Here is a 25186-nt window from a genome sequence, read left to right on the forward strand (position 1 = left end):
CCAGACCGTGAGGTCCCTGTCACATTGCTGACAAGTTAGACCCTGCATTTTATATATAATTAGTGACAGAGTCAGTTGAGTAGATGAGGCACACATTTGAAGCCATTTTGGAATTCACCTTTTCACAGACCAGAAATTCTTTTTGCTGCATAGATTTGCTCCATTGAATCTCATAAAACTGCACAATCTCATAAAACTGCATCTCACCAAAACTTTGGAGATTCCCAACATGGGATTTCCTTAAACTTGACTGGACCTGGCAATAATCCCATGGTGGATTAACAGGATTTTGTAGGCCATGATGAAAAGGAAGACAAAGCAAACACTGTTTAGTTCCTGGATTGCATATCCCAAGGCCATCTCCTGATGAACTAGCTTGGGATACATTAATTATTCCTTGAACCCTGCTTAGGGGTAGGACAAAAGGTATACCTTAAACAGACTTTCTAACATCTTTTGCATGTTTCAAGCTTCCAGATGTGGAGATCTGAAGGCCCCGAGGGCCCACATTCCTAAAGGAAACTGAGTTTGAATTTAACTCCTCCCACTGAGAAGGAGGAGAGTCCCTTAGCCTCTTAACTCCTTGTCAGATAACCCTGAGTGCTCCTGGCATCACAGGATCGCATTTTTTCTTCTCCTACCCTAATTGACATCTGCACTTAGGAAGTGAAAGGAAGCAAACAAGATCACAGCCGGTTAGTCATGTCTGACTCCCTGCGACCCCATGGACTATAGCCCGCCAGGCTCCTCTGTCCGTGGGGATTCTCCAGGCAAGAATATTGGAGTGGGTTGCCATGCCCTTCCCCAGGGGATCTTCCCAACCAAGGGATTGACCCCAGGTCTCCTGCATTTGCAGGAAGGCTCTTTACCATCTGAGTCACCAAGGAAGACCTTCCTATCTCTATAAACATAAAATAGAGAAAATGATTAATGTAGCAGTGGGGTCTTTAAGATTAGAAATGATACAAATAATAGATTTAAGTAAAAACTAGTAAATATCAAAATATTATTAATGAATAAGGTATGATTAGAAAAGTTAGAATATAAACATGGGGGAATTTTCATAATTAACCATCTGGTTGGCAGGCTATGGTCCATGGGGTTGCAAAGAGTTGGACACAACTGAGCAATGAACACTTTTAGTTTTTTCTCTTTTAGTAGCTGAAGACAAATATTTATGGAATTGAAATGATGGTCTCAAAAGAAGTTACAGTTAGCTTGGAGGGAAAAAAATAATGCTATTAACATAGTCTTTCACTATATATATATAAATCATTTTTCAGTCTTCAGAACAATCTTAATTACATTACATCATTTGACCTAAAATGAAATTGAAATAGGCATCAGGTGATCAAAATTTTAGACCTTGATATGTCCTCCCAATAATATTAAATACATAGCACATAATTATTTATTGCAAATTTTTTGTAATTACAAAATCCCCATGAATAGAAGAGATGGTTAAATAAGCCTTAGTACATTTGCAGGATGAAATAATATGCAACTGTAAAATAAATAAGAAGAATCTCTAGGAACTGATATGGAGTTACTGGATTTATTATTAAGTGAAAAGTCAAAGTGCTAAGAATAGCAACAGTATGAAATTTAGGTAAGAATGGAGTATAAGGGATTATGCATTAGCTGTTTATTTCTTCAAAAAGAAATATCAGAAGTAAAATCCAGAAATGAATGAGACTGATAACAATACACAATATCTGTAAGAATAGGTGTTTAGAATATAGGATAGGAATGGGGTAAAAAGGATAAGGAAGAAGTTTACTGACATTTTCTTCAATGAACTTTCTTATATGATTCTAACTCTTTAATGACAGCAGTATTACAGAAAGAAATGAATGAGTAGATGGATGGATGGATGGATGGATAGATTGATGATAGATTCCCACATCCTGGTTGATATTTAACCATAACCACACCTCAGGGGGATGGGAAATAAAACAACTAATCTAAGTGATTAAGTAAAACCATGTTTGGATTATACACTGTAAAACTCAAGACAAAAAGAACTAGTAACTAATGTACTTCAAAGCATGATTATCAATTCTGAAACTACTTACTGAATATACTAGTAATGGACAACTAAGTAGATATATTGTAGATGAAAGAGCCAGATTTCTTACTGTTGGAGAAAGAAGTTACATACATGGAATGGGAGAAAGCTAGGATGTACCTTGCTGTGTTAGAAAGGTAGCAGTAGGAACTTATGGCTTCTTATATATACAGATAGGAATTAAGATGGATAGGGGTGTGTATAATCTATCTGCTGAGGGGACCTAGAAGCCATCACAAAGGTGGAATAACAAAGTGGAAATCTGTACACTTTTGGCCCAGATCTTGGTTTCTAAATACAATTCCCCCATAAAAGTAAGCAGGATTCCTGGTAAAATGGTTGATTGCGGATCTAGGGCAGGGAAAGTACAAGACAAGCCTAGGACATTTTGCAGTGCCAAAAAATAAGGTACTCAAAAATGGATGGCAGAATGTCAAAACGAAATAGGAGCCAACTTAAAGGCGTTCCTGATGATCAAAGCTGGTACATTTCAGCAACAAAATAAATAGTGGTAATAATAAATTATAACACATAGAATACTATAGATGTCTATGAGCTCATAGATAACTGTGTATCATGATAAATACATAATTGAATAAATAAGTGTGGGATAAGGTAAAGCTTTTCCTTATGGTGGAATTCTAATGAACAAATGTAGGTGTGAAAATAGGAATAGGAGATCACCTTTTGACAAGCGTCACTGTAATAATTATTATAGGCAATAATCATCCACTGATGCTAAAATTGTTATTTAGACTCTTAGTCGTATCTGACTCTTCATGGCCCTATGGACTGTAGTCTGCCAGGTTCCTCTGTCCATGGGATTTCCCAGGCAAGAATACTGGAGTGGGTTGCCATTTCCTTCTCCAGGGGATCTTTGCGACCCAGGGATTGAACCCGTGCCTCCTACATTGGCAGCTGAGCTACCAACTATATATGCAAGATTATGATGAGAAACTGGCCATTTGCATCATTTCAGAGTATTTCTCCCACAAGATATGTATGAATTACAAAGGGGAAAAGGTTACTTTACAGTAGAAACACTTGGAAGACATCCTTTTAACCAAGTGCAAAGTTAACATCAGCAGTAAGGAGACCAACAGACATAATGGACCTCCTGATCTGATGCGTTGAGAAAGATACATCCTGTCTTGCATTCTTGTCAGCAATGCATAAAGTCAGTGTCATCCTGAGAAAACATCAGGCAAACTGGCAACATATGATGCCAGTAATCTGAGCTCCTTAGCAGCCGTCCTTTGGGCAAGGCACGCACCTTCTTGTCCACCATTCACGTGTTCACAGTTGTGAGTCTGAATGGCATCATGTGTGTACCACTGACTTTTTTGTAGTAGCAAATTATTCTCTATAGACATCTCTGTTCAAAATATGAACTTTTTAAAGATAAAATGAGATGACCATGTTCCTAAGAAATAACGGAGAGAAAATACTACTTTACAGAAGTGAAGACTATCCCAAAGTGTTTAAAATGCAAACTCTGTCCCAGCTTCACTGTCTTACTCACTTGCCTGACATTTATGAAGTTTTTATTTGGTAGATATGAGAGGAGATATATAAACAGAGGAAACAACCTGAGTTAAGTTTGGGATTGGTTAAAACATCATAGATCCACCTGTAAATAACAGATGATGTTAAACATATGATTGGATAGATAGCATTGGGACATGCATATATGATAATTAGATGGAGATGGGTAGTTCACAGTGAGAAAACAAGCGGGGAAACACTATGGTTTTGTGGGAATATAGTTTGGGGATTATGAATGTGGAACTGGAGAAGGAAAGGAAAATGGGAGAGCTGCTGGTTCAAGGAATGTCAAATAGCGTCTGAGATAAATTGGGTGAGGGAGTTAAAAAATTATTGCAATTTTCAGACTAAATGATAGCTGGGCACCTTGTGTATTTGGGGAAATGTGACTATAGGCAAAAATATTTGTGTAACTGTTAGAATTAGCAGAGATTGCACTCTCTTGTTATTTATTACATTGATGCCCTCACCTACTGCCCAGCAAACCCCAAATGCCTGTGTCTTCCATGTCCCCTGTCACCCTTGCACTAAATAATGGAAGGGAAAACTCATTTCAACCATCCACATGGTCACTAGAAGGTTGTTTGAACTTTATATCAGAATTTTTATACATGGCACTGAGCAGTCGTAACTGGCCGTCCTTCTTCCACTTTTATAACCTGTTTTACAGAACAACCAGATAGCTCTGGGGAGCGCTCCTACTTTTTCCTACGTTTTATTATACCTGCTTTAACAGCCTCATGGACCAGAAAGCACATGACCTTGGAGAGTCTGTCATACATAATTTCAAAGCCAATCTCCACGTTTTATTAGCTTTGTGACTGAGTGAGATGTGCAGTCTCTCTTTGCAACTACAGGGTTCCAGATTTCACAAACAAAAATACACGATGCCTTGGGTTTTGTTTTGTTTTTTTTTGGTTGGCTGTACAGTGCGGTATGTGAGACCTTAGTTTCCAGAACGTGAACGTGAAAGTCACTCAGTCGTGTCTGACTCTTTGTGACCCCACAGACTGTATAGTCCATGGAATTCTCCAGGCCAGAATACTGGAGTGGGTAGCCTTTCCCTTCTCCAGGGGATCTTCCCAACCCAGAAATCGAACCCAGGTCTGCTGTATAGCAGGTGGATTCTTTACCAGCTAAGCCACAAGGATAGTCCTCAGACCAGGGATCAAACCCATGCCCCCTGCATTGAGAGCATGGAGTCTTAGCCACTGGACCACAGGGAAGTCCCAACATGATGCTTAAATTTGAATTTCAAATCATCCATTATCTTTTAATCTTATAATTTTAATGTAAATAAATCTCATGAATCTAATCCATGGTATAATGAATATAGACAATAACATTGTACTATAATTTTGTAATGTGATAAATACCATAATGATAAACATATTATTATACAATATGTAAATATATCAAAGTAACATGCTGTACATCTTAGGTTTATACTATTTTGCATGTGAAATTTATTCAATGAAAAAGAAATAATACACTACTTGGAGTATTCTTATACTAAAAAATTATTTATTCTTTATTTGAAGTTCCAGTTTAACAGAGTTCCTTGTTTTCTCTAGCAGCCCTTTGGCAATTGTCATGCCTAGTTACTTTTCAAAATGCCATTTATATTTTAATTAGGTTTGGCTTTCCAGGACTGTATTATCATCTATCACATTTTGAGAGTCATATCTTGACAAGATTATTTATGTTGTTAGAAAAGTAAGAGCAATCTGTGTAGACATGCCTGGTGAAAGCAAATTCTCTACAATTTAAGTCCTTGAAATTTGTATTGTGGAGGCTGTATTCATTTCCCAGGGCTGCCTTAACATATTACCCAAAATTTGGTGGCTTAAAACAACAGAAGTTTCTTCTCTAAGTTTTGGAGTCTGAGAATCAAAGAAATCAAAGTCGTGGTAGGAAATAGTCCTTCCAAAGGCTCTTGCAAAGAATTCTTCCTCGCCTCTTCCAGCTTCCAGTGGCCCCAGGCATTCCTTGACTTGGGGCAGCATCACTCCAATCTTTGCTTTCATCTCTACGTGGCATCCTCCTCCATTTTCCTGCCTCAAACTTCCCTCTTCTTTCTCTCATAAGGATAACAGTCATTGACTTTTAGGGCACACCCTAAATCCAGGATGATCTCATCTCAAATTCCTTAAGTATTTTATCTGCAGAAAGCTCATTTCTTTTTTCGGAAATAAATTATTTGGGGGTCAAAATCAGTATGGTAATACAAGATAATGTAGACAGTTTTTGCGAGAACAACTGTGAAAAGTTTAGCAACTTTGAACGTTCAGAAATCATTTCAGTTCCCTGAGGCTTTGAGAAGTTTTGATTGTTCAAAGATTAGAAAGATCTGGCTGAACTCTAGAGACATTTGATGAAAAAGCCCATTTCTGAATAAGGTTCATAGGTACTGGGAGTTAGGACTTGGACACATTCTTCAGGAGGACCCAGGCCAATTCCCTGGAGGAGGGCATGGCAACCCACTCCAGTGTTCTTGCCTGGAGAATCCCACAGACAGAGAAGCCTGGTGGGCTACAGTCGGTGGGGTCACAAACCTTCAGACACAACTGAAGTGACTGAGCATGCATATACGTACACACAGGTCAGCTCACTACAGAGGACAGTTCTCTTCAAATACAAGGAACAAATTTAAAAAATAAAAAAGTGATCCACATGAACTTGTTTATTGTGATTCTATTTTTAACAGTGTTTGAAATCCCTGCATTGAGTTAGAGAATTTCATTCACTCCACACTGAAACCCCTGCAGTCCGCACTGTGACTCTGATGTGTCAGTGTGAAAGGAAAGTTTCCATGTGTTCTGAGAACAGTTTTCAGATTGGAGTAAAAACTTTAGAAACCTGATAGATGGGAAAGGATTGAGAAGCTCATCCCCTGACAAGCTTCAGTTTTCTCACTATTTGGGAAAGCCTCACTAATTGAGAACTTAATACCAGTTTTAAGAAAGCCGGATCTGAGACAGTAAATTAGAAAGCTTTTTTTTTTTTTTTCTGTTTCAAAAATTGTCTTGATTAAAATTAAACATATTCTAAGTGTAAAAATAGCCCTTTTCAGGTTGGAGAATCTGCCAGCAATTTTGTTATTAGAGTGTGACTTATGAAAACTTTCAGAGGTTTATTCATTGAGTGGATAGGCATAGTAATGTTTCTAATATGTATTGTGTATCAGGAGTAATGTTTAATGTGTCCATACATGTATAATCTGAATAGGACTGGCCATTAGAGCGGCTTCCACCCCACACATTCGTTCACCGCTTGGTGTTTAGGGTCCTCTTTGGTTTTGACCCTTGCAAATTTCTTTTATGGTCAGATTGCCATATATCCGGGCTTGCCTGGGGGCAGTTCTGTTTTTTCCCCTTTGACTTGTATAATTGCTAATATTATCTCATTTCACTGTCACAAGGGTCCTGATTTTAGAGACATAGTATGTACTCATGTGTCTTAGAAAAAAATCTTAATCCCATTAAAGTTGATCATAAATTTAAGCATCATGAGTGTTCCCGTTTTTTCCCAGAAGGAAATTGCAGTTTATATCATCAGAGAAAGGTGTGTATCTGAGCAACTCTGAGATACTTTGCTTGGCAGCCCCTTCTTTAGGTTTATGCAGTCTTTAAACAAGCTATTTTGATCAAGAAAAGGTCTGTCATGCTGCATTTCTCTGCTGAGGTTGTGAATTGTATGTCTTGCTAGTCAATCGATTTTTGCAGTTCTTACAAGTGGTGAAATCAACTATAGGTTTATTTTACTCAATATAGGCACAAGCATAAGCAAAGATATTAACGTTATAGCTTCCACTAGTTTCCTACCATTGAGGATATTTTTTAATGATAGTGACTCAGTTTTATTGATAGCTTTTTCACTATGATCTTAAGCCTCAAATATATATATATACACACACACACACATATTATAATATATATCCACTGTGTGCATATATACATTTATAGCATATGCTTCTGCAGAACACATATGTTCTATTGTGTTTGTCTTGTTTTCATAGGTGCAAAAAAACCACTCATTGACACACAAAGATTCCCTTATTTCATATTAATATAACTAGAGCTATATAATTACTAAATCTTCAGAATGAACTTCTACCTTGAGATTTTGTAAATGACTCCTAGACTATATCTTTTTGCTAGAAAGCTTTTTATACTGGTCTTTTTTGAAATAAAAATCTTACTTTGGGCTGTTCTGGGTCTTCGTTGCTGCTCGTGGGCTTTCTCTGATTGTGCAGGCTGCTCATGTGATGGCTCCTCTCGTTGCAGAACATGGGCTCTGGGGCCTGTGCTCAGTAGTCGTAGCGCACAAGCTTAGTTGCCCTGAGCCATGTGGAATCTTCCTGGACTAGGGACCGAAGCCACGTCCCCTGCCTTGGCAGAAGGATTCTTAACTACTGGATCAGCAGGGCAGTCCTATATTAGTCTTAGCACTTCCTTTATTCTGAGCCAGAGGCAAAGAACCTGGGCTGTTCCCTAGGCTCTCTGCAGCACTGCATACGTGGAGGTATTCCTTTCTTCAAAATTCCCATGGTTTGCCAAAAGATGCCATCTTTTAGTGAATGTAAATCCAGAACTCCTTAAGCCATAGAGCAAACCCTATACCAACTTCCTAAAGAAACCCCAAAGATGTTTCCACATATGAAATGCTGTCGTATCACACCTGGCAACGTTAGGTTCACTTTTAAAGGTGCTATCTCTCCTGCTATTATGATAACAAATTTGCTTTGCATAATTATTTCTAGATTGGAAGAAGAACCCATTTTTATTTAACCTTTACAAAAAACCACATTGCCATGAAAAGTAAAAAGGCCCATGAAAGGAACTGTGTACAATGCCTGACACTGTTCTCAGGAGTTGATAGACAAAGCCAATCGATACATATCATATTTTCTTCAGAATCTGCATAGACTTTGTCACTGGTGGGTTTTTATTTGAAATATGATTTTATTATTTATAGATGAATTCAATTTATAATAAGTATAATTTAATTCAGCATCTGTAACAAAGGATGATTTTAAGCTTAACTCATTTTAAAAGTGCATCTCTGAGTTCCAATATTAGAAATAGGGTCCTTAAATTCACTTAAGGTTACTTAACTTGTATACATAGTTTTCCATATTTAGATGTCTTAAAGGATATTCTCCTCAACGTAAGTATAAAGGAGATTTTATGTGTTCATGGATTTCAGTGTATTGTGCCTATAGAGAGAATATAAGTTTAGGAACTTAATTATGTGTTCTCTGAAATTAGATCATACGAAGTATGCAAAATTACCTTTTTCATAAATTTTGAAAGGTCATTGGAACCATTTACCAAATAAGAATAGGTATACATTTTTGGTACAACTATTTGATATAGTCAAACCTATATAAGGTGACTTCACTTTCACTTTTCACTCTCATGCATTGGAGAAGGAAATGGCAACCCACTCCAGTGTTCTTGCCTGGAGAATCCCAGGGTCGGGGGAGCCTGGTGGGCTGCCATCTACAGGATCGCACAGAGTCGGACACGACTGAAGCAACTTAGCAGCAGCAGCAGCAGTATATAAGGTTATAGGCTCATTAATTAAGATTATTTTAAGAGCCAGCATTCATTCTAGTTAGTCTTCTAAATTTGGAATTAGAGAGACAGTGAAAAGTTCTACTGGGCCTTATTAGTGCTTATCATAAAATAAATCATTAAAAATAATGGCAACAATATTCTAAAGCAAAGAACTACAATTGGATGTTTCTTTTTGCTTTTATAAGCTGCTGCTGCTAAGTCACTTCAGTCGTGTCCAACTCTGTGCAACCCCACAGATGGCAGCCCACCAGGCTGCCCCGTCCCTGAGATTCTCCAGGCAAGAACACTGGAGTGGGTTGCCATTTCCTTCTCCAATGCATGAAAGTGAAAAGTGAAAGTGAAGTCGCTCAGTCGTGTCCAACTCTTTATGACCCCATGAACTGCAGCCCACCAGGCTCCTCCATCCATGGGATTTTCTAGGCAAGAGTACTGGAGTGGGGTGCCATCGCCTTCTCCGTTACAAGCTACTATTTCTTTTTCTGTTGATCTTGGGTTAGCAGTCTACTTTCACGAAGACATCTGGTTTTGGACCAAAATAGTCTTGGAAATCTTAACTTTGAAAGTGCCCTGGATCAGTTGGTCAAGTATTTCTTTTCGTGGCAGTCTCAGCTTGCATTTGTAAACCTCAGCCATGGGTTTATTCTTAGGAGCATCAACAGTCTTCTCCACCAACTTCTGAGATTTACTTTCTCAGTTCAGTTCAGTTGCTCAGTCGTGTCCAATTCTTTGCGACCCCATGGACTGCAGCACACCAGGCCTCCCTGTCCATCACCAACTCCCAGAGCTTGCTCAAACTCGTGTCCATCAAGTCAGTGATGCCATCCAACCATCTCATCCTCTGTCATCCCTTTCTCCTCCTGCCTTCAATTTTTCCCAGCATCAGGGTCTTTTCCAAGGAGTCAGTTCTTCACATCAGGTGGCCAAAGTATTGCAGCTTCACCTTCAGCATCAGTCCTTCCAATGAATATTCAGGACTGATTTCCTTTAGGATGGACTGGTTGGATCTCCTTGCAGTTCAAGGGACTCTCAAGAGTCTTGTCCAACACCACAGTTCAAAAGCATCAATTCTTCAGCACTTAGCTTTCTGTATAGTCCAACTCTCACATCTACACATGACTACAGGAAAAACCATAGCTTTGACTAGACGGGCCTTGTTGGCAAAGTAATGTCTCTGCTTTTTAATATGCTGTCTAGGTTGGTCATAGCTTTTATTCCAAGGAGCAAGTGTCTTTTAATTTCACAAAAAGAATGAAATTTAATTTAATTTCACAGACACTGCAATCACCATCTGCAGTGATTTTGAAGTCCAAAAAAATAAAGTCTCTCACTGTTTCCATTGTTTCCCCATCTATTTGCCATGAAGTGATGGGACCGTATGCCATGATCTTAGTTTTCTGAATCTTGGCCTTTAAGCCAGCTTTTTCAGTCTCCTCTTTCACTTTCATCAAGAGGCTCTTTAGTTCTTCTTTGCTTTCTACCATAAGGGTGGTGTCATCTGCGTATCTGAGGTTATTGATATTTCTCCTGGAAATCTTGATTACAGCTTGTGCTTAATCCAGCCCAACATTTCTCATGATGTACTCTGCATGTAAGTTAAATAAGCAGGGTGACAATATACAGCCTTGACATACTTCTTTCCCAATTTGGAATCAGTCTGTTGTTCTAAATTGTCCAGTTCTAACTTGCTTCTTGACCTGTATACAGATTTCTCAGGATGCAGGTAAGTTGGTCTGGCATTCCCATCTCTTTAAGAATTTTCTACAGTTTGTGGTGATCTACACAGTCAAAGACTTTGGCATAATGAATAAATCAGAAGTAGATGTTTTACTGATATTCTCTTGCTTTTTTGATGATCCAACAGATATTGGCAATTTGATCTCTATTTCCTCTGCCTTTTCCTTTTCCTTTTTTTCTAATTTTTGCAAAAGACATGCCTAATCTTTAGCTTAAGCAGGAATTCGTAGGCAAGCAAGAGGGGAAAACAGAGGCCATGTGTTGATGGTAGACAGAATGCTTCTGGTTAATTTATTATAGAAACCAATCATACCAGAATGAAAGAGAGTAAAATCTCCTATTGGAAATGATCACATAAGCTTTGGGCAACAGGTAATCAGGTGATGATTACCCAAAGGGCAAATATGTTATGGACAGTGAAGGCTTTGGTAAATATCCAGTGCCATGCATTCAGTACTGTAGAGTGTACACCAAAATCATGTCCAATTGATAAAAGCATTTTAAAACTGTGAATAAAATTCTTCCTCAAAGTCAATTTATTGACAGCCATTGTGTCATCCCGAGTGTATGAGTGTGAACTTGCTTCCCCTCACCCCAACGGGGTCTATAATATCATGTCAAAACTAATACTTTATTGGTACAAAACTGACCTTGGGTAGGCCAAGATTTTCTTTTTTGTTTTGAAGAATTTTTCCTATCCCCCAAAAGAATTATGTTGTGTGTAGTTTCTAAGTCATGTCCAACTGTTTGCAACCCAATGGACTGTCGCCCACCAGGCTCCTTTGTCCAAAGAGAATATTCTATGCCCATTTTGGGAGAAGGCAACGGCAACCTACTCCAGTACTCTTGCCTGGAAAATCCCAGAGACAGAGGAGCCTGTAGGCTGCAGTCCACGGGGTCACAAAGAGTCGTATAGGACTGAGCAACTTCACTTTCACTTTTCACTTTCATGCATTGGAGAAGGAAATGGCAACCCACTCCAGTGTTCTTGCCTGGAGAATCCCAGGGTCAGGGGAGCCTGGTGGGCTGCCATCTATGGGGTTGCACAGAGTCAGACACGACTGATGCGACTTAGCAGCAGCAGCAGCAGCATGCCCATTTTGACCCCCTACATTCAGCTGAACATCAGACCCACAAGACCATCCAGGCCACACTTGACAGTGCTTCAGGAGTATACAGGGCAGGAAACACGGCTCAGCAGCAGGACAGTCTCAGCTGTCCCTTCCTGCTGTACCTGCAGCAGGCCCTGCAGTCACCCAGGAGTTCTTTACCTTAGCTACTAGGTAACACAATGCAGGGAGAAAGCAATGGCAACCCACTCCAGTATTCTTGCCTGGAAAATCCCATGGATGGAGGAGCCTGGTAGGTTGCAGTCCATGGGGTCGCTAAGAGTCGGACAGGACTGAGCGACTTCGCTTTCACTTTTCACTTTCCTGCATTGGAGAAGGAAATGGCAACCCACTCCAGTGTTCTTGCCTGGAGAATCCCAGGGACGGGGAAGCCTGGTGGGCTGCCATCTGTGGGGTCGCACAGAGTCAGACACGACTGAAGCGACTTAGCAGCAGCAGCAGCAACACTATGCAGATGGAAAAAGATAAGATGACATTGAACAAATGCGGGAGCCTCTATGATATCAAAGCTTCTTTCTCATAGGAGCTAAAATCTCTTATAACTGCTTCGTAAGCATAGTTTCCAGGGACCTGCCCAGTTACAAGTATTACATTTGGAAATCCCAAAGATTTGGCTTCCTAACAGATGCTTCTACTTCTCCCAGGCCAGATGAAATTTACCAACCAGGGCATCCTTTTTACCTTGTGTTGCTTAGCAACATAGTTGACATACTATCTACTGAGGTTTATAAGGACATAAAGAGTTAACCAAAGGTCATATTCTCAGGGGGAGAAGGCAAAGGCACCCCACTCCAGTACTCTTGCCTGGAAAATCCCATGGACGGAGGAGCCTGGTGCGCTGCAGTCCATGGGGTCGCTAGGAGTCGGACACGACTGAGCGACTTCACTTTCACTTTTCACTTTCATGCATTGGAGAAGGAAATGGCAACCCACTCCAGTGTTCTTGCCTGGAGAATCCCAGGGATGGGGGAGCCTGGTGGGCTGCCATCTACGGGGTCGCACAGAGTTGGACACGACTGAGGTGACTTAGCAGCAGCAGCAGCATATTCTCAGGAAGAAGAAGAAAAAGCTTTCCCCACCCTGGGGCCAGCATTGAGAACATTAATAAAATAGAGGGCATTCATGTATCTAATTGTATCTAACTGTATCAGTTGGCCCCTCCTTGCTCTAGTGTGACAAGAAAGGTTTCAAGGTGAGATGACTTCAAGCCTTTGGTGTTACCTAGCAGCTGTTATGGAGAAGGCAATGGCACCCTACTCCAGTACTCTTGCCTGGAAAATCCCATGGATGGAGGAGCCTGGTAGGCTGCAGTCCATGGGGTCGCTAAGAGTCAGACACGACTGAGCGACTTCACTTTGACTTTTCACTTTCATGCATTGGAGAAGGAAATGGCAACCCACTCCAGTGTTCTTGCCTGGAGAATCCCAGGGATGGGGGAGCCTGGTGGGCTGCCGTCTATGGGGTCGCACAGAGTCAGACATGACTGACGCGACTTAGCAGCAGCAGCCGCAGCATATTCTCAGGAAGAAGGGGGAAAAGCTTTCCCCACCCTGGGGCCAGCATTGAGAACATTAACAAAATAGAGGGCATTCATGTATCTAATTGTATCAGTTGGCCCCTCCTTGCTCTAGTCCCATAAGAAAGGTTTCAAGGTAAGATGACTTCAAGCCTTTGGTGTTACCTAGCAGCTGTTAAAGCAGCATAAACGTTGCTTTGGGTATAAAATACCCTGACAGATTTGTTCATCCAAATTTAGGGCCTAACCTTGGAAGAAAAACAAAACCAGAGCACACAAATGCTCATGGATGAGAAGTAGCTACAATCTTTTATGTTTCCAGTCAAAGTAACAACACTTTATAGCAGCCATAACAGAGAAAAAACAGTAAATAGTTTAGTGATTTGATTGTCTAGACATGACAGTATTCTTGCCTTGGAAAAACCCATAGACAGAGGAGCCTGGCGGGAGTCCATGGGATCAAAAAGAATTGGACACGACTGAGCGACTAAACAACAGCAACACGACAGACATGACAGACCCTTATTATTCTTTCTGTTTGCTTGTTTTTTTAAATAAATGACCGTGGTCATAAAATACACAACATCACCGTAAAAGCAGACTCTTTTGAAAGTATGCATTCAGTTTGGATGAAGCAAAACCTTCCTTCTATGCACAAAGCATTAATTTTTTACTACCTTGTATGAGAACAGTCCTGGTACTTAATGACCATTTTTCTTTCTAAGCTACAAGTTCTCTATTATACCTAAACCTCTTTTAAAAAATGATTTTATGTAATTTTTTCACCCCAATTTTATTGAGGTATGATTAGAGTAAATTTCAGTTCAGTTCAGTCACTCATTCGTGTCCAACTCTTCGTGACTCCATGGACTGCAGCACGCCAGGCCTCCCTGTCCATCACCAACTCCCAGAGTTTACTCAAACTCATGCCCGTTGAGTCGGTGATGCCGTCCAACCATCTCATCCTCTGTTGTCCCCTTCTCCTCCTGCCTTCAATCTTTCCCAGCATCAGGGTCTTTTCAAATGAGTCAGCTCTTTGCATCAGGTGGCCAAAGTATTGGAGTTTCAGCTTCAGCATCAGTCCTTCCAATAAATATTCAGGGCTGATCTCCTTCAGAATGGACTGGTTGGATCTCCTTGCAGTCCAAGGGACTCGTGAGTCTTCTCCAACACCACAGTTCAAAAGCATCAATTCTTTGGTGCTCAGCTTTCTTTATAGTCCAACTCTCACATCCATGCATGACTACTGGAAAAAACCATAGCCTCAACTAGATGGACTTTTGTTGGCAAAGTAATGTCTCTGCTTTTTAATATGCTGTCTAGGTTGGTCATAACTTTCCTTCCAAGGAGTAAGCATCTTTTAATTTCATGGCTGCAGTCACCAACTTCAGTGATTTTGGGGCCCCCAAAAATAAAGTCTGCCACTGTTTCTCCATCTATTTGCCATAAAATGATGGGACCGGATGCCATGATCTCAGTTTTCTGAATGTTGAGCTTTAAGCCAACTTTTTCACTCTCCTCTTTCACTTTTATCAAGAGGCTCTTTAGTTCTTGTTTGCTTTCTGCCATAAAGGTGGTGTCATCTGCATATCTGAGGTTATTGATATTTCTCCTGGCAATCTTGATTCCAGCTTGTGCTTCTTCCAGCCCAGCGTTTCTCATGATTCACTCTGCATATAAGTTAAATAAGCAGAGTAACAATATACAGCCTTAACGTGATCCTTTTCCTATTTGGAACCAGTCTGTTGTTCCCTGTCCATCTCTAACTGTTGCTTCCTGACAGATTTCTCAAGAGGCAAGACAGGTGGTCTGGTATTCCCATCTCTTGCAGAATTTTCTGCAGTTTGTTGTGATACACACAGTCAAAGGCTTTGACTGTCCTTCCCTTAATCATAGAGCTCAGTCATAACCGCCTACTTGCTTGCCCACAACATCCCCACCCTCCCCCAGCCCCAGCTAGTGATTGTGCTAATCTTCAGATCTGAAGGGCTCCACTATGATAGTTTATCAAAGGGTCACAAGGGGTGTGCACCTCTGCTGGTTTCCCTGGTGACTGATGAATTGATGAGCTGATGTAACATCAAATCCCCCCTTAACTGGTAACCTCCCTCTCCCTCCCATCTCACTGTAAAACCTGTACGTGGTGGTGTGTTGCTCCAGGATCTTGCTTTCAGGCTTGCAACACACCCTATCCATTAAACCACTAATGTGTCTTTTTTTAAAAATGTTTGAGGATAATTGCTTTATAATGTTGTGTTAGTTTCTGTCATATGTCAACATGAATCAACCATAGGTATACATATGTCCCCTCCTTCTTGAATTTCCTTCCTACCCCATCCCACCCCTCTAGGTTATCACAGAGCATCACAGAGCAAACTCCCGCTGCCCTATCTGTTTTACACGTGGTAATGTCTGTGTTTCAGTGCTACTCTCTCAATTCAACCCACTCTCTCCTTCCCTCTAATGTCTCTTTCACGGACTCCTGGTTCCTTTTCAGTCTCAAGGCTGGGAGGATGTAGGGCACCTTTGGGGTGCAGCCTGACACCTGTCAACCTTAGAATGAAAAGAGGGGGGCTTGACAGTCCCATGGCTAAGGCTTGACAATTCCAATGCTAGGGCATAGGTTCAATCACTGGTCAGGGAAGTAAGATCCCACAAGCCATGTGGCACAACCAGAAAAGAAAAGAAAGAGAATGGTTCTGGGAAAAAAGAGACACTCATCTGTATGGCCTATAGTTCATCATTTATTACGCCCTAGTTATTTGGTTTACCTTTCTGTTAAGCATGGATGGATGCTGTCCACTGTGAATGTGTGATGTTTTACAATTATAGTCAAAAGTGAAATTTTCTTCCCTGTTAAAGAATGACCAATTTGTCATTCACAAACATCTTTCAGATGTGGGAAAATGGGTTGTTTCAAATTTTGAAAGAGTACAGTTTTGCAACAAAAGGCACTGAGAGCCAATGACTGCAAAGTTGTATAACTGTGCTTTTCTAAATTTTCTTGAGTTTTGAGAATATATTATCTCTTGACAAAGTTATCGAGGAACAGTTCCTCATTAAATTTAGAAAAGAATGAACGAAGCTTTGTTTTGTACTAAAGAAGACTCTGAGTATAAATTATAAGAATAACTGAAAGAAATTGCTTTTCCAAAAAAAGTACATTCAAATTTAAAAATTCTCAAGCTTCAGTCAATTTACTTGCACATCTTAACAGCAGGCTGTAATAGAAGAAAGACCTTGTGCTTTAGGTTGGGGGCTCCGGAAGCATAGCCTGAGACAGGGATTTGTGCTTCTCTGTGAAATAATCTGAGAACACAGCAGGAAGGGTGAGGATGAAACAGGGAAGGAAGGAGGCCAGTAGAGGCTGGACGAAGCAGCAGGTTACCTTTAAGGACCTCTGGAACAGGGTATGGATGCCCCCAGCAAGTTTCAGTGAGAAGCCGAGAAAACAGGCTATTTATTTGACAATCCTAATTTGCCATTTGCTAAGGCCTGTTCCCAAGGTTCCGGCGCCTGTGGCCTGGCACATACACAGGCCAAACATGCTCCTAAAACCATAAATGCTTGAGGAAAAGATGGAGGTCGAATGTCTTTGGTGTTTAGGAAAACTGACTGCAGGCAGGAGATGGCCGGGCACAGCATCTGCTCCAACACAGGTTTGGTGTTATGCTGAGTTACATAAGTCAGATGCAGCATGGAAGCATAAAATGATTTCACTCATCTGTGAAATCTAAAAAAGCAAAACAAACAAACAAAAGATGCAGAGGAAGGAGTACTGATTACCAGAGGGGAACCAGGTGAAAGAGGTGTGTGAAACAGGAGAAGGGGGTCAACTATATGGTGATGGATGGTAGCTAGACCTGTGGTGATCACTTTGTAGTGTCTACAGATGTCAAATAACCCTGAGCCTTGTTACACTGTATAGGATTAATGTGTCAGACAGGAGCAAAGAGGAAGTGAGTTGTTTGGACTTTTTGGTTTCTGCATACTTCCATAATGAGAATATAGTTAAAGGTGAAAGTCTAAAGCAAACAGAGTCAGCCCATAAAATTCGGAAACTCCCTCAAGTGATCTTCTGTGTAACACTGAAAGCTTTGGGCATTTCTTGGAATCGTGCATTTGACTTATCACAAAATACTGCACTACCTCCTAAACACAAGTGACCGAGGGTACTGCTGCTTTGTATTTATACTTGTCACGTGTTCAGGTTATGCAGGCACTGCTGGTGGTTATCTGGAGGAGTCCCAGGGTGTAGCCCACATTACGTCATCATTAAAAGACCTCCACTGTGTTGTTTTGCCCCTGAAATATGGTGCCCTGTGCCAACCTAAGGCAGACTCTACTTTCAATTTGTATTTTCTTAAAAAAGAAAAAAAATAGACTGTAAATATTGCCTTTTCCAGAGTTGGACTTTAACACAGGTCAGAGGAACTGCCTAGAAAACCAGGGATATGAAAAAGAATGCATAAAATCATGACGTGTACAAATGTTAGAAAATCAAATCCCGCAGTGCTAGGCTGAACACCTGGTCTGTACAGTACCGGGCAGGTTGCCAGTTCAAGGAAGCACCCTTCACACCTGGAGTCCTGCAACACAGCAGCCCTGCAAATTCCTGAGTTGGGAGTAACACAAGTGACAACGGTGTCAATAATAAGCATAACTCTCAGTTAGAGAATGCGTGTATATGTTGGTCACTCAGTCGTGTCCAACTCTTTGCAACCCCGCGAACTGTAGCCACCCAGGTTTCTCTGTCCATGGAATTCTCCAGGCAAAAATACTGGAGTGAATTGCCATTCCCTTCTCCAGAGGATCTTCCCAACCCAGGGATCAAACCCTGGTCTCCTGCATTGAAGGCAGATTCTTTTCCATTTGAGCTGGTAGTATAAAATAATGACACACTATAGTGAGAAATCATTTTGAAATGTTGGTGGGTTGAAACATGTAAAGGGACAAGAATCATTCCTGGCACATAGTAAGCAGGTAATATATCTTAACTATATTAATAAGTTAATTATTAATATAGTTAATAATTATATTAATAATTAATATGTTATTGATTATTATATATTTTAATTTATTATATATTATAATATATAATTTATATTCTATATTAATTATATTATATATTAATAATTAATATATATTAATTATTCTATATTAAAATATATATTGTTATATTTGTGGTTGAAACCACAAATGAACCTAAACACTGTGCTAAGGTGTTTTGAACTTTGGGGTTTTTTTTTAATATAAATTGATTTATTTTAACTGGAGGCTAATTACTTTAAATATTGTATTGGTTTTGCCATACATCAACATGAATCTGCCACAGGTATACACATGTTCCCCATCTTGAACCCCCCTCCCACATCCCTCCCCATACCATCCCTCTGAGTCATCCCAGTGCACCAGCCCTGAGCATCCTGTATCCTGCCTCGAACCTGGACTGGAGATTTGTTTCACATATGATATTATACATGTTTCAATGCCATTCTCCCAAATCATCCCACCCTCGCCCTCTCCCACAGAGTCCAAAAGACTGTTGTATACATCTTGTCTCTTTTGCTGTCTCGCATACAGGGTTATCGTTACCATCTTTCTAAATTCCATATTTATGTGTTAGTATACTGTATTGGTGTTTTTCTTTCTGGCTTACTTCACTCTGTATAATAGGCTCCAGTTTCATCCACCTCATTAGAACTGATTCAAATGTATTCTTTTTAATGGCTGAGTAATACTCCATTGTGTATATGTACCACAGCTTTCTTATCCATTCATCTGCTGATGGACATCTAGGTTGCTTCCATGTCCTGGCTATTATAAACAGTACTGTGATGAACACTGGGGTACATGTGTTTCTTTCAATTCTGGTTTCCTTGGTGTGTATGCCCAGCAGTGGGATTGCTGGGTCATATGGCAGTTCTATTTCCAGTTTTTTAAGGAATCTCCACACTGTTCTCCATAGTAGCTAAACTAGTTTGCATTCCCACCAAGAGTGTAAAAGGATTCCCTTTTCTCCACACCCTCTCCAGCATTTATTGCTTGTAGACTTTTGGATCGCGCCATTCTGACTGGTGTGAAATGGTACCTCACGGTGGTTTTGATTTGCATTACTCTGATAATGAGTGATGTTGAGCATCTTTTCATGTGTTTGTTAGCCATCTGTATGTCTTCTTTGGAGAAATGTCTGTTTAGTTCTTTGGCCCATTTTTTGATTGGGTCGTTTATTTTTCTGGAATTGAGCTGCAGGAGTTGCTTGTATATTTTTGAGATTAGTTCTTTGTCAGTTGCTTCATTTGCTATTATTTTCTCCCATTCTGAAGGGTGTTTTTTCACCTTGCTTATAGTTTCCTTTGTTGTGCAGAAGCTTTTAATTTTAATTAGGTCCCATTTGTTTATTTTTGCTTTTATTTCCAATATTCTGGGAGGTGGGTCATAGAGGATCCGGCTGTGATGTATGTTGGAGAGTGTTTTGCCTATGTTCTCCTCTAGGAGTTTTATAGTTTCTGGTCTTATGTTTAGATCGTTAATCCATTTTGAGTTTATTTTTGTGTATGGTGTTAGAAAGTGTTCTAGTTTCATTTTTTTATAAGTGGTTGACCAGTTTTCCCAGCACCACTTGTTAAAGAGACTATCTTTTCTCCATTGTATAGTCTTGCCTCCTTTGTCAAAGATAAGGTGTCCATAGGTTTGTGGATTTATCTCTGGGCTTTCTATTTTGTTCCATTGATCTATATTTCTGTCTTTGTGCCAGTACCATACTGTCTTGATGACTGTGGCTTTGTAGTAGAGCCTGAAGTCAGGCAGGTTGATTCCTCCAGTTCCACCCTTCTTTCTCAAGGTTGCTTTGGCTGTTCGGGTTTTTTTGTATTTCCATACAAATTGTGAAATTATTTGTTCTAGCTCTGTGAAAAATACCGTTGGTAGCTTGATAGGGATTGCATTGAATCTATAGATTGCTTTGGGTAGTATACTCATTTTCACTATATTGATTCTTCCGATCCATGAACATGGTATATTTCTCCATCTATTAGTGTCCTCTTTGATTTCTTTCACCAGTGTTTTACAGTTTTCTATATATAGGTCTTTAGTTTCTTTAGGTAGATAGATTCCTAAGTATTTTATTCTTTCTGTTGCAATGGTGAATGGAATTGTTTCCTTAATTTCTCTATCTTCTCATTAGTGTATAGGAATGCAAGGGATTTCTGTGTGTTGATTTTATATCCTGCAACTTTACTATATTCATTGATTAGTTCTAGTAGTTTTCTGGTGGAGTCTTTAGGGTTTTCTATCTCGAGGATCATGTCATCTGCAAACAGTGAGAGTTTTACTTCTTCTTTTCCAATTTGGATTCCTTTTACTGCTTTTTCTGCTCTGATTGCTGTGGCCAAAACTTCCAAAACTATGTTGAATAGTAGTTGTGAAAGTGGGCACCCTTGTCTTATTCCTGACTTTAGGGGAAATGTTTTCAATTTTTCAGCATTGAGGATAATGTTTTCTGTGGGTTTGTCATATATAGCTTTTACTATGTTGAGGTATGTTCCTTCTATTCCTGCTTTCTGGAGAGTTTTTATCCTAAATGGATGTTGAATTTTGTCCAAGGCTTTCTCTGCATCTATTGAGATAATCATATGGCTTTTATTTTTCAGTTTGTTAATGTGGTATATTATATCGATTGATTTGTGGATATTGAAGAATCCTTGCATCCCTGGGATAAAGCCCACTTGGTCATGGTGTATGATCTTTTTAATGTGTTGTTGGATTCTGATTGCTAGAATTTTGTTAAGGATTTTTGCATCTATGTTCATCAGTGATATTGGCCTGTAGTTTTCTTTTTTTGTGGCAACTTTGTCAAGTTTTGGTATTAGGGTGATGGTGGCCTCATAGAATGAGTTTGGAAGTTTACCTTCCTCTGCAATTTTCTGGAAGAGTTTGAGTAGGATAGGTGTAAGCTCTTCTCTAAATTTTTGGTAGAATTCAACTGTGAAGCCATCTGGACCTGGGCTTTTGTTTGCTGAAGATTTCTGATTACAGGTTCAATTTCCATGCTTGTGATGTGTCTGTTAAGATTTTCTATTTCTTCCTGGTTTAGTTTTGGAAAGTTGTACTTTTCTAAGAATTTGTCCATTTCTTCCACGTTGTCCATTTTATTGGCATATAATTACTGATAATAGTCTCTTATGATCCTTTGTATTTCTGTGTTGTCTGTTGTGATCTCTCCATTTTCATTTCTAATTTTAGTTATTTGATTTTTCTCCCTTTGTTTCTTGATGAGTCTGACTAATGGTTTGTCAATTTTATTTATCCTTTCAAAGAACCAGCTTTTGGCTTTGTTGATTTTTGCTATGGTCTCTTTTGTTTCTTTTGCATTTATTTCTGCCCTAATTATTAAGATTTCTTTCCTTCTACTAACCCTGGGGTTCTTCATTTCTTCCTTTTCTAGTTGCTTTAGGTGTAGAGTTAGGTTATTTATTTGACTTGTTCCTTGGGGTATGCTTGTATTCCTATGAACCTTCCCCTTAGCGCTGCTTTTACAGTGTCCCACAGGTTTTGGGTTGTTGTGTTTTCATTTTCATCCGTTTCTATGCATATTTTGATTTCTTTTTTTATTTCTTCTGCGATTTGTTGGTTATTCAGCAGCGTGTTGTTCAGCCTCCATATGTTGGAATTTTTCATAGTTTTTCTCCTGTAATTGACATGTAATCTTACTGCATTGTGGTCAGAAAAGATGCTTGGAATTATTTCAATTTTTTTTGAATTTACCAAGGCTAGATTTATGGCCCAGGATGTGATCTATCCTGGAGAAGGTTCTGTGGTGTTTTGAACTTTGAACTACTGGTCATCAGGGAAAAAGTAACCACCACCTTTTACTCCATCATTAGTAAAACAGATGATAATCAAAGAACCAAAGTTTCACAGAGGCCCATGATAACACATGCCAAAGTGGATGCTTTGCTACAAAACATGGAAAACAAGAGAGAAGTGGGGAACTAAAGGTTGAGACAATAAATAAGAGCAGACTATTTATCTAGCTGTGCCAGGGAAAAAAATAAAAATGATGATAGTCACATCCTGCATTTCTAACAATTTAATTTTTCATACTTCTAGAACTTCATTCTGGCCAGAAAAAGCCAGAACACTCCTCACATGTTTTGAGATTTCAGTAGGAAGAATTTAAGTAACTATCTCAATTACAAATTAATGAAAAATTAGAGTAGTACCTGGGTTTAGAATTTCAATTTTTAGATAAAAAGAAGCTCCAGAACTAGGAGAATTTGTACATATATGATATGTTGATGGTGGTAGCATTGTGGCCAGTCCTTAGGGAAAGGCCTTTGATCTCCACATGACACTCCCAAATAGGGATGGTAGATGTGAAAATTTAAAGAGGAGAAAAAATAACAAATAGATCTCATTTCTAATAAAACAGAAATTGAAAACATTAATGCCTGGGGCTTCAAATCATTTGTCTCATTTAAGTGGATATTCATATTTAATTATCAACATACTCAATTATCAATTACTATGAGTTTGAGTAAACTCCAGGAGACAGTGAAGGATGGGAAATCCTGCCATGCTACAGTCCATGATGTTGCAAAAAGTCAGACACGACTTAGTGACTGAACAGCAACAACATATTCAATTATCAATTTAATGCCAATATCCTATATTGACATAGTCTGTTTCACTGGCCTGTGTTATTAAGGAAAGAGGAGGTATTGCTCAATCACTAGAGAAGATACTTCATTATATTTATAAATTATGTATTTTTTCTCCAATTTTTGATTGTTTGATCAAATTAGTTTGTTGGATCTGCCTTTTAAGATTACTAAGATTTACTTGTTTTCCATAAAATATTATTTTTCCATCTTTACTGAAGTATAATTGATGAAAATTTTATGTATTTAAAGTATACAATGTAATGTGTTTTTAACTGAAGTGGAGTTGAAACAATGTGATCTTTTGATATATGTATATATTGTGAAAAGATTACCCCAAACAGGCTAATTAGCATATCCATCACCTCATATAGTTATCCTTTTATTTTGTGGTGAGAGCCTTTGAAATCTACTCTTTTAGCAAATTTCAAGTATATGATACATAATTTTTAATATATTACAATATTATTTATTATGTATAGTATAATGTACTAATATATTATTAGTATGTTATAATCATCATGCTATACATTAGGTCTCTATAACTTATTTACCTTATAACTGACAGTTTATATCCTTTGACAAACATCTCTGCATTTGCCCCACCCCTAGGACCTGGTAACCAACATTCTGCTCTGTTACTATGAGTCTGACATTTTTAGATGCACTGTTGAAGTGATATCATGAAAGATTTGTCATTCTGTGTCTATCTTATTTCATTTAGTTTAATGACTTTCAGATTCATACATTGGTTCACTGGTGGGTTGAAACACTTAAAGGGACAAGGATGGCATTATATCTTACTATTTTAAGTCTGAATAATATTCCATTTTATGTATACATACATGTCCTCTTGGAAAACTCAAGTTGCTAGGGAAGACTCTTTCACTGAGGACTGTGTTCTTTGCTGAAGGCTATATTTTAAAGGATTTCTTAACAAGCAAAAATTAGTCCAGAGAATTTAAGATCATAAGAAATGATAACTAGAGTAAGAGAGGGATCCGAGAGTAGTAAGTCTTCAAATGTATGGAGGATGCTGACAACCTGGCTTAAATATTTGGAAGACTGTTACTTAAAAGAGGAATTACTCTTCTTTTATTTTAAATCTGGAATCTAGAAAATAGATTTAGGTCTAACCGGGAAGCATCTGGATGAAGTAGATATCTGACTCACTTCCACAGCTCATCGTTTGATTGTGGCAGAGACTGCTTGCTGTCCAGCAGTGTCCTGCCCCTACGTCTTTCATCCTAGAGCTCCAGGTTTTAGATAGGCCTAAGTTTTCTCAGCTAGATTTGGCAACTTACAAACCTCACTGGCAGCTAAGTTCTAAGTGTGGGCCAGTAAGATGTAAGCAGAAGTAATATATGCTACTTGGAGGATGCAACTTCTTGTTTTTGTTAGTTGATGAGTCTTGTCCGACTCTTTTATGACCCATGGACTGTAGCCCACCAGGCTCCTCTGTCCATGGTATTTCACACACAAATGTTTCTCTAGCCCTCTTCTATCTTACTTCCAATTGGGGGATGAGGAGAACAGGAGTTGTCTTGAATACTATATAATTTCACTCGTATGTGGAACCTGAAAATCATAACTCAGAAACTAGAGAACATATTGGCAGTTGCCAGAGGCTGGGAGATTGAAGAAATGGGTGATGAGGATCAAGGGATACAAACTTCCAGCTATAAGATTACTAAGTACTGGGGGTCTAATGTACAGCTTGGTGACTGTGGTTAATAATATTGTTTTGTATGCTTGAAAGTTTCTTTGAGAATATAATTGTTCTCACCACACGCACACAAACTATGTGAGGTGACAGATGTGTTAACTAACCTTATTGTGACAACCATTTTCACAATATGTGCATATGTCAAATCATGTTGTATACCTTAAACTTACATACTACTATATGTCAATTATATCTCAGTAAAGCTGGAGGAAAAAGAAAAGTA

At 39.1% G+C, this 25186-nt stretch overlaps 1 protein-coding gene across 13 annotated transcripts in view; it reads left to right on the forward strand.

The window, feature by feature from the left end:
* The window catches only part of MCTP1 (multiple C2 and transmembrane domain containing 1), a 563412-nt gene that overhangs the window by 257985 nt on the left and 280241 nt on the right, over nt 1–25186 (forward strand). The window lies entirely within an intron of this gene.

Source organism: Bubalus bubalis, chromosome 9, assembly GCF_019923935.1.
Source record: "Bubalus bubalis isolate 160015118507 breed Murrah chromosome 9, NDDB_SH_1, whole genome shotgun sequence".
In the NCBI taxonomy this organism is placed as follows: Eukaryota; Metazoa; Chordata; class Mammalia; order Artiodactyla; family Bovidae; genus Bubalus; species Bubalus bubalis.